At 32.8% G+C, this 15726-nt stretch overlaps 1 pseudogene; it reads left to right on the top strand.

Moving 5' to 3' along the window:
- Positions 1 to 7983, top strand: part of LOC110654167 (pentatricopeptide repeat-containing protein At3g49170, chloroplastic-like) — a 31585-nt pseudogene extending 23602 nt beyond the window's left edge.
- The last annotated feature ends 7743 nt before the right edge of the window (positions 7984 to 15726 follow it).

Here is a 15726-nt window from a genome sequence, read left to right as displayed (position 1 = left end):
GAATAAGTGTGGGGGAATTTGATAAGTGCATAATTTATTAATTTTACTTCCATCACATTTAGTATTTTTAATGTGTTTTTATGTTTAATTCAGTTGGTTAAGTATAGTTATCTATTAGGCACATATTTAGAGAGTTGTTGAAATAATTGTGTTAAATGGAGAAATTTGACTCTTGCCATATTTTTCAGGGTTTTGGTGAAGTTCTGAAGCAATATAATGTGGAAAGAAGCTTGGAAAGGTTGAAGAATTGAGAAACATGGTTGATACGAAGTACACAAGCCATGTAAGCATAACTAGAGACCCGTGTAAGCATAACTAGAGACCCGTGTAACATTATGCCAGAAGGAATCCAGAGAACCGAGGAAGAAACGAAGTACACGGGCCGTGTAAATTAACTCTTGTAAATCCTGGAGACCCGTGTAACTTTTTGTGCCCATGCGAAACATGCTCATTTAGCTCCGGTAAGTTACACGGTCCTAGGCCGTGTAGTGATACATGAGCCGTGTATCCATCGACAGTCATATTCCTGATTTCGCTCCAGTTGTAGTTTTTAACAGAGACTCTAAAAACCTAACCCTAAACCATTTATTATAAATAGAAGAGATAGCAGCCGACTCAAGGATATGTTGAAACGCCTCCAAAAGCATTCAGAGCTTCTCCATTCATCTTTTAGAATTCTTCTTTATTTTCTGTAAGCCATGTGTGGCTAAGTTTTTAATTCAGTTCAAGGTATTCAAATTCTTTTGCTTGATTTATGAGACCAGGTTCTTAATTTAATTTATGTCTTTTTGAATATCTATTGTTTTCTGATTTATTTGTCTTTGATCTATTGAATGATTTGCTAAAAAGGCCTATTAGTTGATTGTTTGATAAGATCAATTGCTAGTTCATCTTCATAATCCGTAATTATTGTGTAAGATTGAACATAAGTAGCACTTAGGTTTTATTGATTATGATCTTAGTTTTCGATAATAACCTAAGAAAACAATAGGGTGGATTAAATGATTTATGCTTCATAAATTGTTGTTCAGCTTAAGTACTTCTTTTTCTTAAAAGCAGTTATTAATTTGATGATAATTGCTTAATACCAACTCAGTTAATAATTAGAGTCAATAAGAGTGTTGGGCTCGAATCGATGAGTATAGAAAAGTCAAGGGTTTACCTCACTGTTTGGTAAATCTACGTTAAGTACTCAATGAGAGATAATTATATTTCTTTTATTTATGATCAAATCAATGCATTGGAATGAGAATTACCTTGGACTGAAGTTTGTTTAGAGTGAGATTTTAATATTTAGTTCTTGAATTTCTGATTTCTTCTGATTTTGTGTTACAAAACCCCTCAATCTTTGTCTCTTCCTTTTCCTATTACACAAGTGCACGAAAATCTAATAATTCAGTATCTAGGGTTCAACCTGGATTTACCGTTTACTACTGAAAATATTTTATAGTTGGTAATTTCAGTTAATTTAATTTCTAGTGGATTCGACACCCATCGTAGGGCCACCTTTTAGATGGAAGTGAGGTGAAGTTGAAGAGCACTTTGGATCGTGCACTTTGCAATGTTGATTGGAGATTGAAGTTTATTGATGCCAAGGTTCATCATCTCCCTAGATTAGCTACTGATCACTGTCCTCTGCTGATAAAAAGCTCGAGTTTGGTCTCTGGGGTGCCACAAAATAATCATTTTTATTTCCTAGCCACTTGGTTATCTGATGACTATTTTAATTCAGTAGTTAGTAGTTCTTGGGCACCTTCATCTGATATTGCTACTAATATTTCTAACTCTATTTCTGCAGCTTTAAAATGGAATAGAGAGGTCTTTGGTAGTATTAGGCAGAGAAAAGCTAAACTGACTAAACGTATAATGGGGGTGGAGAATGCTCTTGGTATCCATCCTCATTCTCAATATCTCTTGGATGTAGAAGTGCATTTGAAAGAGGAATTCGATCTTATCCTAAAGCAAGAAGAACTTTTCTGGTTTTAGAAATCCAGGGCGGCATGGATCAATAACGGGGATAGAAATACCAAATATTTTCATGCTTTAACAGCTGCCCTGCAGAAGTAGAACCATATTATGGTGCTTAAAAATGAGTTAAGCAAGTGATGCAGTCAACCATCAGTTCTAAAACAAATGGCTGTTGACTTTTTTGCAAATCTTTATACCTTTCAGACTGCTCTATTCAGTGCGAGGTTGGTTTCTTCCTTTCTCTGATGCTCATATTCAAAATATGGTGAGAATCTTGATTGCCTTGGATGTCAAGCAAGCTCTTTTTGATATGGACCATAGAGCTTCGGGACCTGATGGGATTCCCCCTATTTTCTATCAGCGTTTTTGGTCAACAGTATCGATACAGGTTGTTAACTAGGTCCAGCAGTCTTGGATGAATGGTTCTTTCAGTCCTCTTTTGAACGCCACAAATTTAGTGCTTATACCTAAATTAGAAACTCCTGAAACCTTTAGTCACTTTCGACTGATAAGCTTATGTAACGTCCTTTATAAAGTGCTCTCCAAGGTGCTGGCCAATAAAATCAAGCCCTGTATGCCCATATTGGTAAGAGAAGAGTAGTATGGCTTTGTTCCAGAACATCATATCACTAATAATATTTTCCTTATGCAGGAAGCGGTTTAGTCCATGGAGAAGATGAAAGGGAGAAAGGGATATATGGCTCTTAAAATTGATCTTACCAAAGCTTATGATAAGTTGAGCCGGTCATTCGTTTTTTATACTCTTCAGGATGCTAGTTTTCCATCACCCATAGTTAATATAATAATGTTTTGCATCACTTCAGCTAGCTTCTGAGTACTTTGGAATGGGGAGCCTTCAAAATTGTTCACTCCCTCGAGGGGTGTGAGGTAGGGATGTTTGCTTTTGCCCTATATTTTTGTGTCATGCATTGAGAGATTAGCATAGTCTATAAGAAATTGCTTAATGTTGGCAGATGGAAGGGTCTAAAATTGAGAAGGTTTAGTCTTGTGCTCATCCATCTTTTTTTCGCCAATGACATGATTCTTTTTGTGGAAGCAAACCTGGATGAGGTGGCAGTGATTCAAAAGTTGCTAAATGATTTCAGTGCATATTCGAGTTAAACTATTAATATCGGAAAGTCTACCATCTTCTTTTCGCATAATACTAGTTTGGATGCGAGAGGTTGTATTTCACAAAATCTAAACTTTCGAGTTATGGAGATGATTGGTAGATACCTGGGTGTTCCAATCTTGCATTCTAGGCTGGCACGCAATTCTTATGTACTGCTTTTTGAATAAGTGATGAGCCGACTTAGTAAATGGAAAGGTTCGCTGTTGTCTCTAACTGGTCAGAGTACCATGGCAAAATCTATTTTGTGTGTTTTGCCAATTTACACTATGCAGTCTGCTTGGCTTCCTTCCTCTACTTGTTTGGAGATTGAATGCGTCATAAGGAATTTTATTTGGAGTTCCTCATCTATGAGAAAGAAACCTTCTTTGGTTGGCTGGGATCGTGTTTATTGCCCAAAATTAGCGAGCGGGCTAGGTATTCGCTAAATGAGAATAGTAAATTGAGCTTTCATAATGAAATTCACCTTTAATGTCTTTTTAAGGCGTGATGATTTGTGGATTTGAGTTTTGTGGGGTAAACATGTGAGTAGAGTTATTTGTATTCCCTTTGTTCTTAGTGTGAGTAGAGGCACACCTGTTTGGTGTGCTATTGCATCAGTCTGGCCTCTTGTTCATTCCAACCTATCATAGCTTGTTCGATGAGGAAACTTGATCTTATTTTGGAAGGATAGATGGGTTTTGGATCTTCCTCCTCTATTGGAGTTGGTTCCTCTTCAGTTTTCTAGAACTACAGATATTTTGTTAGTGAATGAGACTATTGATAAGTTTGTTACAGCCTCAGGGGGGTGGGATTTTTAGTTGTTTAGCTCTTTGCTCGACCCTGAGGTTGTTAAAAAGATTGCGGCGATGCTTCCTCCTTGCCCTAATGAGAGTGATGATGTTATTGTTTGGGCTTCAGCTAAGGATGGCAAGTTTTCTATTAAATCTACGGTCAAAATTCTGGAAGAGGCACATAACTAAGGCTCTGATCAAGTCTGGGCTTGTCCGTGGTCTTGGGAAGGTCTTAAGCATATAAGAGCTTTTTCATGGCTTGCTCTTCATGAATGCCCAACGTTTTCACTGTGGGATGACCCAGAATCCTAGTTGTTTCGCTTGTGGTTTTAGCATAGAGGACACAATTCATACCCTACGGGATTGCCATATTGCCAAACATATTTGGATGGGGCTGGTTAATCCTTCGCTTTGGCCTTCATTTTTTTAGGGCAACATAAAGGAGTGGCTGTTAGTGAACATGGAAAGAGACTTTTGGTGAACGAGCTTGAGTTAGAGTAGAGAGTGTTTGATGTTGCAATTTGGTCTATTTGGAAATGGAGAAATTAACTGATTTTTAATAATGGTGGTGTCCCCATTGATCCCGGCTACGTCATTTTAAGGAGGGTGATAGGAATTATTCAAGCAAAGAATGTGAATTCTCCATCATGTTCTCGTGCTTCTGAGATTATCCCCATTTCCTAGCTTCCTCCGCCAGCTGATTATTTTAAGGTCAACAGTGATGGTAGTGTTCAACAGGACAACAGCGCTTGTGGATGTTTGATTAGAAATTTTGTTGGAGAGTGGGTGTCAGGTTTTTGTTGTAATCTCGATTATTGTGATGTTTTAAGCTCAGAACTGTGGGGGATTCTTCATGGTCTTCGACTTCCTTGGGAGCTTGGTTTACGAAAGGTTATTTTTGAAGTTGATAATCAAATTGTTTGTCAAGCTATTTCAAGTGGGAAAGGAGATCTTTTCTTTCCATGGACCTCTTATTGAAGCTATTAAGGAGCTTATAAGCAGCTGGTTTCGTTCAAGCATGTCTTTCAGGAAGCTAACAGGTGTGCTGATTTCTTGCTAATCAAGCTCATTCTTTGCAGATGGGGGTCACTAGGCTGAGCTCTCCTGCAACGGGCATTTTTCATCCGCTTCGACATGATGCAGTGAGCAGTATTTCTTATAGGCGTGTTATTATTTAGTTTGGTGTTGTTTTCCCTTTTCTATCCAAAATAAATAAATTTAAATTCTTTTTTCCATTTCTTAACATCTAAAATAGGGAAAACGAGTTTTTTTTTTTTTCTTTTTAATTATAAATTTAAATTTTATGAATATAGCCATTACTTTATTTTACAAATAAACTCGGAAATAATTAAGCGAGCCGTTAGGGGACAAGCGTGATAAGCCTCGCCAAACTCCCTCTACCAGTGGCTCCTGTGAAACCCAACAGCCAACCTTGGCGCCAAAACCTTCCTCCATCTTCGACGTTCTTTAACCACCATAAACAGCCGCTTCTACTCCCTCAAGGACCGCCTCATCCGCCACGTCTCCGCGAAGCAATCTCAATCCTCGATATCATGTCCCAAGAAGGGACTCATCCAGACCTCATCACCTACTCCCTTCTTCTCAAATCCTGCATCCGTGCAAATAATTTGCAACAGGGTAAACTCCTCCATGATTACTTGACTCAGTGTGGACTGGAGCTCGACTCGGTCATTCTCAATTCTCTGATTAGCCTCTACTCGAAATGTGGTGAGTGGGACAAAGCCAATTGTATATTTGAATGTATGGGGGATAAGAGGGATTTGGTTTCATGGAGTGCTTTGATCTCTTGTTATGCTAATAATAGAATGTAATTTGAGGCTGTAAATACATATATTGATATGCTTAATTGCGGTTTTTATCCTAAGGAGTACTGCTATGCTGCAGTTATCCGTGCTTGTTCAAGTAAGGACAATGTTTCTCTCGGGCAAATAATTTTTGGATCTGTGATAAAAAGTGGATATTTTGACTCTCGCGTGTGTGTGTGTGTGTGTGTGTGTGTGGGGTGTGCTTTGATCGACATGTTTGTGATGGGAAGCGGTGATTTCGATTCTGCATATAAGATGTTCGATAAAATGACGGAGAGAAATGTTGTTACTTGGACTTTGCTGATAACTAGGCTTCAGCAATTGGGCTATTCATACGGTGCTATTGATTTTTTTTATCAATATGGTTTCAAGTGAGTATATGCCAGATAAATATACACTAAGTGGGCTTGTTTCAGCTTGTGCAGAATTGAGATTGTTATCATTTGGGCAACAATGGCATTCTTGGGCCATAAAATCAGGCTATTTTTGTATTTTTGCGTTGGGTGTAGTTTGTTGGATATGCATGCAAAGTGGACAACTGATGGATCTATGCGTGATTCTAGGAAGGTGTTTGATCGGATGTCAGATCATAATGTTATGTCTTGGATTGCAATTATTACAGGGTATGTGCAGATTGAGCGTATGAAATGGGAGCTGTTGAATTATTCCTTGAAATAATTGAGGGACGAGTCAAACAAATCATTTCACATTTTCTAGCATTCTAAGGCATGTGCAAATCTTTCTGATCTGCGTATGGGTGAACAAGTTTATGCCTATGCAGTGAAATTGGGACTTGCATCAGTTAATTGTGTGGGAAATTCTCTTATTAGCATGGATGCTTGGTGTGGTGATATGGAAAATGCTAGAAAAACTTTTAATGTTCTATTTGAGAAGAATTTGATTTCTTACAATACAATTGTCAATGCTTATGCAAAGAGTTTGAATTCTGAAGAAGCATTTGAACTTTATTGAAATTGAGGATAGGTTGATGCTTTTACATTTGCTAGCCTTTTGAGCAGAGCATCCGGCATTGGTGCAATTGGTAAGGGTGAGCAAAGCAAATCCATGCTTGGATACTGCAATCAGGTTTCAAGTCTGGCCTTCACGGTTCTATTGATATGCACTTCAGATGCGGAGATATAGAAGCCGCTTTTCAAGTTTTTAATGGGATGGGAGATCGCAATGTTATATCTTGGACTTCAATGGTCACGGATTTTTCAAAACATGGATTTGCTGTAAGGGCTTTGGAGACCTTCCACAAAATGCTAGAGGCAGCTGTGAGGCCAAATGAGATCACATTTATTGCTGTTTTATCAGCCTGTATTCATGTGGGTTTGATTTCTGAGGGATGGAAACACTTCAAGTCAATGAGTATGGAACATGGTATTGTCCCAAGGATGGAACATTATGCTTGTATGGTTGATTTACTAGGCCGGTCAGGATGTCTTGAGTAAGCAATGGAATTCATTAACTCGTTGCCTTTCAAGGCTGATGCTTTGGTACTTCCTACTTTTCTCGGAGCTTGTCGAGTACATGGTAACATAAATCTTGGGAAACATGCTGCTAAGATGATTCTTGAGCAAGACCCAAATGACGCTGGAGCATACATCCTTCTATCAAATTTGTATGCTTCTACTGGTCAATGGGATATAGTGGCGGAAACTAGAAAAAACACGAAAGAGAGAAATTTGACTAAAGAAGCGGTTGTAGCTGGATCGAGGTGGAAAATAAAGTGCATAAGTTCTATATGGGTGGTACTTCACACTCACAAGTTTTAGAGATTTATGATGAACTGGATCAATTGACTCTAAAAATAAAGGAATTGGGCTATGTTCCAAACACAGATTTTGTTCTTCATGATGTTGAGCAGGAGCAAAAGGAGCAATATTTGTTTCAACACGGTGAGAAAATTGCTGTTGCAGTTGGTTTCATCAGTACATCTAAATTTAAACCATCAAGGGTTTTTAAGAATTTGAGAGTTTGTGGAGATTGTTACACAGCATTCAAGTACTTTTTTTCAATCGTCAAAGGAAGACAAATTGTGGTGAGGGATTCCAATCGATTCCATCATTTCAAGGATGGGAAATGCTCTGGTAATGATTACTGGTAAGGTGTGTTGGAGCTAAAGGTGATCTTGGTCTTATTCTTAAGCTGTGTAGATGTACTGCTTGCAATGCGATTGCAAATAGCTTCCAAATTTCAAGAATTGTCGTTTTGATTATCACTCAAATATTATTAGTCTTATTCTTTATTCCGAATGCAGCAGATAAGGAGTGTATCCTTAAAATGGCTCAAAAAAAAAAAAAAATCTCAATATTCCGAAATTGTTCTGAACAGTACCTTAAAAAAAAAACACTCAATTATCAATCAAATTAACTTATTTAGTTATAGCAAAATTTTAAATAAATTACTTGTGAGGTTTAAGCAATCCGTTACCAATGAGGGTTTTTTCTTTTTTTCTTTTTTTTGAATGAGCTTTAAAGTAAGTATCCTCTGGGGAAGAAAGAGGCATATTGTATACATGGATAACCCAATATTCAATCAACTAACAGTGGGTGTTTTTTGTGATTAACAAAAATTTTGCTCTTTTTTTTAATTTTTCCCCCTCATTTAATGTAAATGTAAAAGTAAAGGCACCTATTTCTTGTTTTTTGATAATAACTATTAATAAATTGGAGATAATAACAAATTAATGTCCGCCATTGTTTGATAATAACTATTAATAAATTGGAGATAATAACAAATTAATGTCCGCCATTAACAAAGAAGCTCAATATAGGAGTATCATGTGCTTTATTATATTTATTTTTTATGATATGGCGAAAAATTTTAAAAATAAGATTGAAAAATATATTAATATTAATAAATTATTTATATATACTAAATTAATAACTAAAATGTTCTTTTTGTGTAAAAAAGAAAATGATGCTAATAGAATAAAACACACTAAGATTAATATATTATTATTTTTAATTAAAATGATAACAGTAAAAAATGTATAAACAATTATTTGGTTTATAGTAAAATATTTTGTCAAATTAATTTATAACATATTTTTAAATTAATTTTTTAATAATTATTTTTCTAAGAATAAATATCAAATTTCAATAAAAGAAGTTGTTAATTAGTAGTATGTACATAAGATTTATAAATTCAATAATGTAATAACTAAGAATTTTAGAAATACATTTATAATTAAAAAAATAAATTTATTTTATATGAAATATTTTTTTAATGAACTTATGAAAAATTAAATTAAATGAAAATTTTTGTATTCAAAAGAAAATTGTGACTTTTTTAATCAAATTATTAATTTATATTTAAATTTAAATATAAATTTATTAAATTAAAAGAATAATTTTATATTCAAAGTATGATTTCTAATTCTTTTTACACATATTCTAAATTTACCAAGAATATATATATACATATATATATATATATATATACATATATATATATATATATATATATATATATATATATATATTATTCTTTGCATGTAATTATATATAATTTAAAACTTTTAGATTCATATAATTATTAGATATTTTTTTATAAATCAACGAATATGAATTTTTTTGTCTATTGTTGTCAATTAGTAATATGTATATAAGATTTATAAAGTCAATTTTCATTAGAACTAATTTATATATTAATGTAATGACTAAGAATTTTAGAAATATATCTATAATTAAGAAAGATATACATTTATTTTATATGAAACATTTTTTTAATGAACTTATAAGAAATTAAATAAAATGAAAATTTTAAAAACATTAATAAAAAAAATTCATATGTTTGGCTTACAAATTAATGTCAGCCATTGATAAAGGAGCTAGATATAAATGTATCATGCGCTTTATTTTTTTATGATATAGAGAAAAACTCTAAAAATAATATTGAAAAATATATTGATACTAATAAATTATTTATATATAATTAATTAAAAACAAAAGTGTTCTTTTTTTGTAAAAAAAAATGATGCTAATAGAATAAAAAATACTGATATTAATATATTATTATTTTTAATTGAAATAATAGCAGTAAAAAACGTATAGATAATTATTTGATTTCCAATAAAATATTTTGTCAAATTAATAACGTATTTTTAAATTAATTTTTTGATAATTATTTTTCTAAGAGTAAATATCAAATTTTAGTAAAAGAAATTGTTGAATTAATATAAATAAAAATTCTATTAAAATTGAATTAATATAAATAAAAATTCTATTAAATGATATAATGCTTGTATTCATATGAAAATTGTGACTTTTTTAATCAAATTATCAATTTATATTTATATTTAAATATAAATTTATTAAATTAAAATAATAATTATATATTCAAAGTATGATTTATATTAAAAATTAATATATATATATATATATATATATATAGACATTAACATTTTTAAACTTTTTAATGTATCATTTTAAAATGAAAAAATCCAATATTATAAATTATAATTATTTTATTAATTATTTTAATTTTATAATCAAATTCAAAGTTAACATATTCTGTTAAATATTAATTTTTTTAAATAATATATATTTATCTATTTAAAAGTTTTTTTCTCATTTATATAATTTTTTTTATTCTTTGCATGTAGTTATATATTATTTAAAACTTTTAGATTCATATAATTATTAAATATTTTTTTTTATAAATCAACGAATATGATTTTTTATTTATTTATTGTTGTCATTTAGCAATATGTACGTAAGATTTATAAAGTCAATTTTCATTAGAACTAATTTATATATTAATGCAATAACTAAGAATTTTAGAAATATATCTATAATTAAGAAAAATATAAAATTATTTTTTGTGAAATATTTTTTTAATGAACTTATATGAAATTAAATTAAATGAAAATTTAAAAAATATTAATAAAAGAATTCATATGTTTGATTGACAAAAATTAATTTCTTTTCTTGTTCTTTTACGTAAATTCAAATATAATTGTATTAAAATAATTTGATATAAATAATTATAAGATAGAGATAAAATAATAACTATTAATAAATTAGAGATAATAACAAATCACAAATAATTAATTAATGCAAAGAAAAGTAAGGAAAGTTATCAACAGATGCAAATCTTGAAGGGATTTTAAGAGAGTAAATTACTGTTTGAATCATCCATTAAGTAGTATACCATGCCATTAATGACACTTTTTCCTATCAATAACGAGAAATAGAATATAGTTAGCTCAAACCCACTACAACAAGGATTCATCCTAAACTACTCCTCCTACAACAAGGATTTATTGAAGTCATAAACTATGTATAGGTTTGTGCTTATTAAAATCTGTAGAAATATTTTTTTGCTAGAGAAGAGAGAAATAAGAATGGATAGAGTTCTTGATGCTGATGATGATGGTGGGTGTTTCGACAGAATGATTGCTACAATCAAGTTACTGGAAGAAACTATTCTGACTGCTTTTATGCAACAAGTAAGAGTTGAAGCCATGAGCAAGCACGATGACCAACTTGCTGCATATGTGCCTAAGAAAAGCAGGGGCCATGGACAACGCGTAGACAAGAAACCTCATTCTCAATAATCTTTATTTCATCATGTGAAGTCTTCTGGGAGCGTGAACGAGAACAAGAAAAGGGTTGGTGGCAAGCGATGCTTTCAAAGTGGTAACAGTAATGAAGATCAACAGAAGAAAAGGAAATTGTTGAAGAGACCAAGGCCTGACATAATCAATTTTGCAAATTTTGGTTTGGATACACCAACTGACATGCCTGAGGAATGTTGGCATAAAATTCAAGCAAAAGGAGGCATTGATGTGAAGTTGGTAATAATGAAAAAGATGTTTCCTATTGATTTAAATCCTCACCACGATCGTTTCTCAATCCCTTTTCAGCAGATAAGAGATTTCAATTTTCTTACAGAGGATGAGAAGAGAAAGTTAAAGGAGCCCAAGGAGAAAATACCTATTACACTTATGGAATCTTGTGGTTCTGAGTCTAAGATGTGGCTAAGGCAGTGGAATTTGAGTAGTAGCAGTACGTATGTGTTGACATCTAGTTGGAAGAAAGTCTTGGAAAGGAATCATCAGGGATCATCAGGGAAATTCAAAGAAAATGACATAGTGAAGGAGCGAAAGCATGTTGATTAGTTCATTAGAGCATTGAATTTCAAAAATTTTCTTCTAGGGTCACATGCATCATACCATATCTTTTATGTGCCTAATTAATTTCAATGCTAAATTGCATATTAAAACACTTTTAATATATATTAAAATCTATGTTTGCCAATCAAGATTGTGAATTAATAAATTAATTCATTTAAACCCTAGTTTAAAAGAGGAGTTAGAGCACTAACCTCTTTGATGCACTATGGATGTGATTGGCACCTTCAGGAAGCACCTAGGACCCCAAGTGTTGTCCCTCTAACTTGTCCACACCAAGATCACCAATGGGCAGCCCCCAATCTGCTTCTCAAGCCTTTACCAACCAATTATAAATTGGGTTCTTACCTTTAGAGAGGTTGTATGTGTGTATAGGACACTAGAAATAATTTCTAGCAATTTTAATTCAAAGGGAATGAAGTGATTCTCCTTGAATTGATGAGCAAAGATGAAGAGGAGAGGGAGAAGAATAGGTGCTGCCACCTTTGAGGAAGAGTGTTATGTAATGTTTTATTCTTCTTTCTTTTTCCTTTTATAATTAGGTCATTAAGTCACTTAAACCCTATGCCACATGTCACCACCATATTGCATCTTATTTTTAATTGACTTAATCACATTAAGCCAAGTGTCAAAGCTAGACTTAATCTTAACTTTGATCACCTTGCATGCTAGGAATACAAATGGCAAACTTATATAATGCCATGTGTCACCATCTCATGATACCATGTGTCACCATGTGAAATGACCAAATTACCTTTATGTTGTAATTTTGAGTTCTCAATCCAAAATCATTATTTCTTCTCTTCAAATCAATTTATATCAAATATAAATTAATTAATTAATCTCTATTGATTAATTTTTCATAATTAAATTCATATTTAAATACTTTAAATATAAATTTAACTTATACTATACATCCAATAACCTAGATTTGGTTTCAAGTTATGCTAGGGACTTTGCAATCTTATTGCAAACCAAACCTATTTAATTAATTAATTAAACTCTTTAATTAATCAATTAAATAGCATTTTACTTGGTGATTGTCTTGTGTATGTGTATGTCTTACTAGGCTCATCACTAATTTGCAATGAGATATGATACTAACTCTTAATATCATTAGAATTCTTTCTTACCATAAATGATTTCTCTAAATCATTTTAGGCATCTCATAGATCATGGTTGACACCTAGCATAGCATGTCATGGCCACCCAATCAGTAATAAGGAATACCTTAAACGAACCTATAATCATATGTTGCTAGACACTAGAATCTCTCTGTTATAAAATCCCAATTCGAGCTGGAGTCATGGTTTATGTCAAACCTCATTTGCTATGAATATTATGTTTTCTTTTAATTTCAGTTCTTGATTAATTAGATTTTCCTGTCAGAAACTCTTTTCTGACTAGATCTGTCTATCTTGGCCAGGAACTTGAAACATCAAGAACTATTAAATGAACATAGAATTTTATCCTTATTTACTTAGGGCAACAGATTCCATCTTGATCAACACCTATCTCCATATATAACTAGTAGGAGCCAACACATGCCCATATACCCATACACAGTATAAGTATGAAAGCAGTATCAAACTCAAACCACCTATATACAAGAAAACTGTGTTATCTCAGGTCTAAAAATTATATGCACTGATATGATATATGACAATGCATTGACAAGAGTAAACTCCATGTGCTTGTCATATGCGTCACTTGTTCGCCTACTTATCATGTATAAGTGCCTATCATGTTTGTTATATGGCATGAGACTCGCCATTCCATCTTATTTATATCTCATATAAATACCTTAGGAACAAACATGAATACAATCTTTCTGGATAAGTAATGTTCTGTGTGAAGTATTCTCGATTATGAATCGGTTTATGATACTTTGTGCTAGAAATACTGTCACTCATATTCTTAACAACTTAAGAATAGAATTTTTAACAAAATATCAATAGACCTTTTCTATTACACATAAATATATTATGTAAATAAAAAAGTGAAATTGCCTTTTATTAATAAAATATGTACAAGATACATATTAAATGAAATGCTCTAGGGTATACTACTAACAATCTTCCACTAGCACTAGAGCCATTCATTACAATATCTTAGACCCATCTTCTCAAGATGCCGATCTAACTGAGCTTGTGACATAGGTTTAGTGAATGGATTAGCTGGGTTTTCAACTGATGCTATTTTCTACATGGCTACGTCGCCTTGCCCAATTATCTCTATGATAATGTGGTAGCGCCTTTCTATGTGTTTGAATTTCTAGTGAGACCGAGGTTCCTTATCTAAATAGCCTCTTTTGTAGCATCTGATGCAGCAATGTACTCGGCCTCTGTAGTGGAATCAGCAGTCGTACTCTGTTTGGAACTCTTTCAACTGACTGCACCTCCATTACAAATGAACACAAACCCTGAGGTAGACTTTCTATCATCGATATCTAATTGGAAATCAGAATTAGTATAATCATCAAATTGCAAGTCACCACCTCCATAAATCAAGAATAAATCCTTAGTTCTTCTCTAGTACTTAAGGATATTCTTGACAGCTATCCAATGTTCTAAACCTGGATTGGATTGAAACCTGCTAGTCAAACTAACAGCATGTGTGATATCCGGCCTAGTACACATTAATGCATACATAAACTTCCAATAGCCGAAGCATATGGAATCCTGGTCATTTTATCCCTTTCTTCAAGTATCTTTGGAGACATCTCTTTAGAAAGGTGGATATCATGTCTCACTGGTAACAATCCTCTCTTGGAATCAAGCATGTTAAACCTCCTTAACACCTTTTCCAAGTATAGACTTTTAGATAAACCAATTATTCTTTTCGCTCTATCTCTATAGATGTGAATTCCAAGAATATAGATTGCCTCCCCTAAGTCTTTTATGGAGAATGTATTTGACAACCATACCTTTACAGCTGTCAACATACCTATGTCATTACCTATCAAGAGAATATCATCCACATATAAGACAAGAAAAGTGATAGCACTATCACTAACCTTCTTATATACACATGGTTCATCCACATTTTTAATAAAACCAAATGACTTAATGGCTTCATCAAAATGGATGTTCCAACTCCTCGAAGCTTGTTTTAACCCATAAATGGATCGCTTTAGCTTGCATATCTTAGAACCATCTTGGCATTCAAAACCCCTAGGTTGTTCCATAAAAATGTTTTCTTTAATGTATCCATTGAGGAAAGTTATTTTGACATCCATCTGCCAAGTCTCATAATCATAGTATGCAGCTATTGCTAATAGAATCCTAATTGATTTAAGAATGGCAACAGGCAAAAAAGTCTCCTCATAGTCGATTCCTTGCCTTTGGCAAAACCCTTTCGCTACTAGCCTTGCTTTATAGGTCTCTACCTTTCCATCAGAACTAATTTTTTTCTTAAAAACCCATTTATTCCCTATAGGTACAATACCTTCAGGTGAGTCAACAAGATCCCAAACTTGATTCTTATACATGGAATCAATTTCGAATTTCATAGCTTCAATCCATTTTGAAGAGTTTACATCTGATATAGCTTCTTCATAGGTAATTGGATCATCTCTATGATCTACTTCTTCATGAGTAAACCACTCTTGTTCATCTTCATGAAGAAAACCATATCTCACTGGTGGGTGAGATATCTTGGTTTATTTGCGAGGAATTATTGTAGATTTTTCATCAATAAGTGTAGGTTGACTAGATGGATCTATATCCATTTGATTTGTTAGTTGGTCAGAATTCTCCAATTCTAACTCTATGTGCCTTCCTTTGCCTCCTTCTTGAATAAACTATTGTTCAAGAAATATGACATCTCTACTTACCACAACCTTTTGTGATGTAGGCAAATAAAAATAATATCCAAAACTTTCTTTTG

This window comes from Hevea brasiliensis, chromosome 10 (assembly GCF_030052815.1).
Source record: "Hevea brasiliensis isolate MT/VB/25A 57/8 chromosome 10, ASM3005281v1, whole genome shotgun sequence".
Classification (NCBI taxonomy): domain Eukaryota; kingdom Viridiplantae; phylum Streptophyta; class Magnoliopsida; order Malpighiales; family Euphorbiaceae; genus Hevea; species Hevea brasiliensis.
This window is presented reverse-complemented; position numbering and strand designations above follow the sequence as displayed.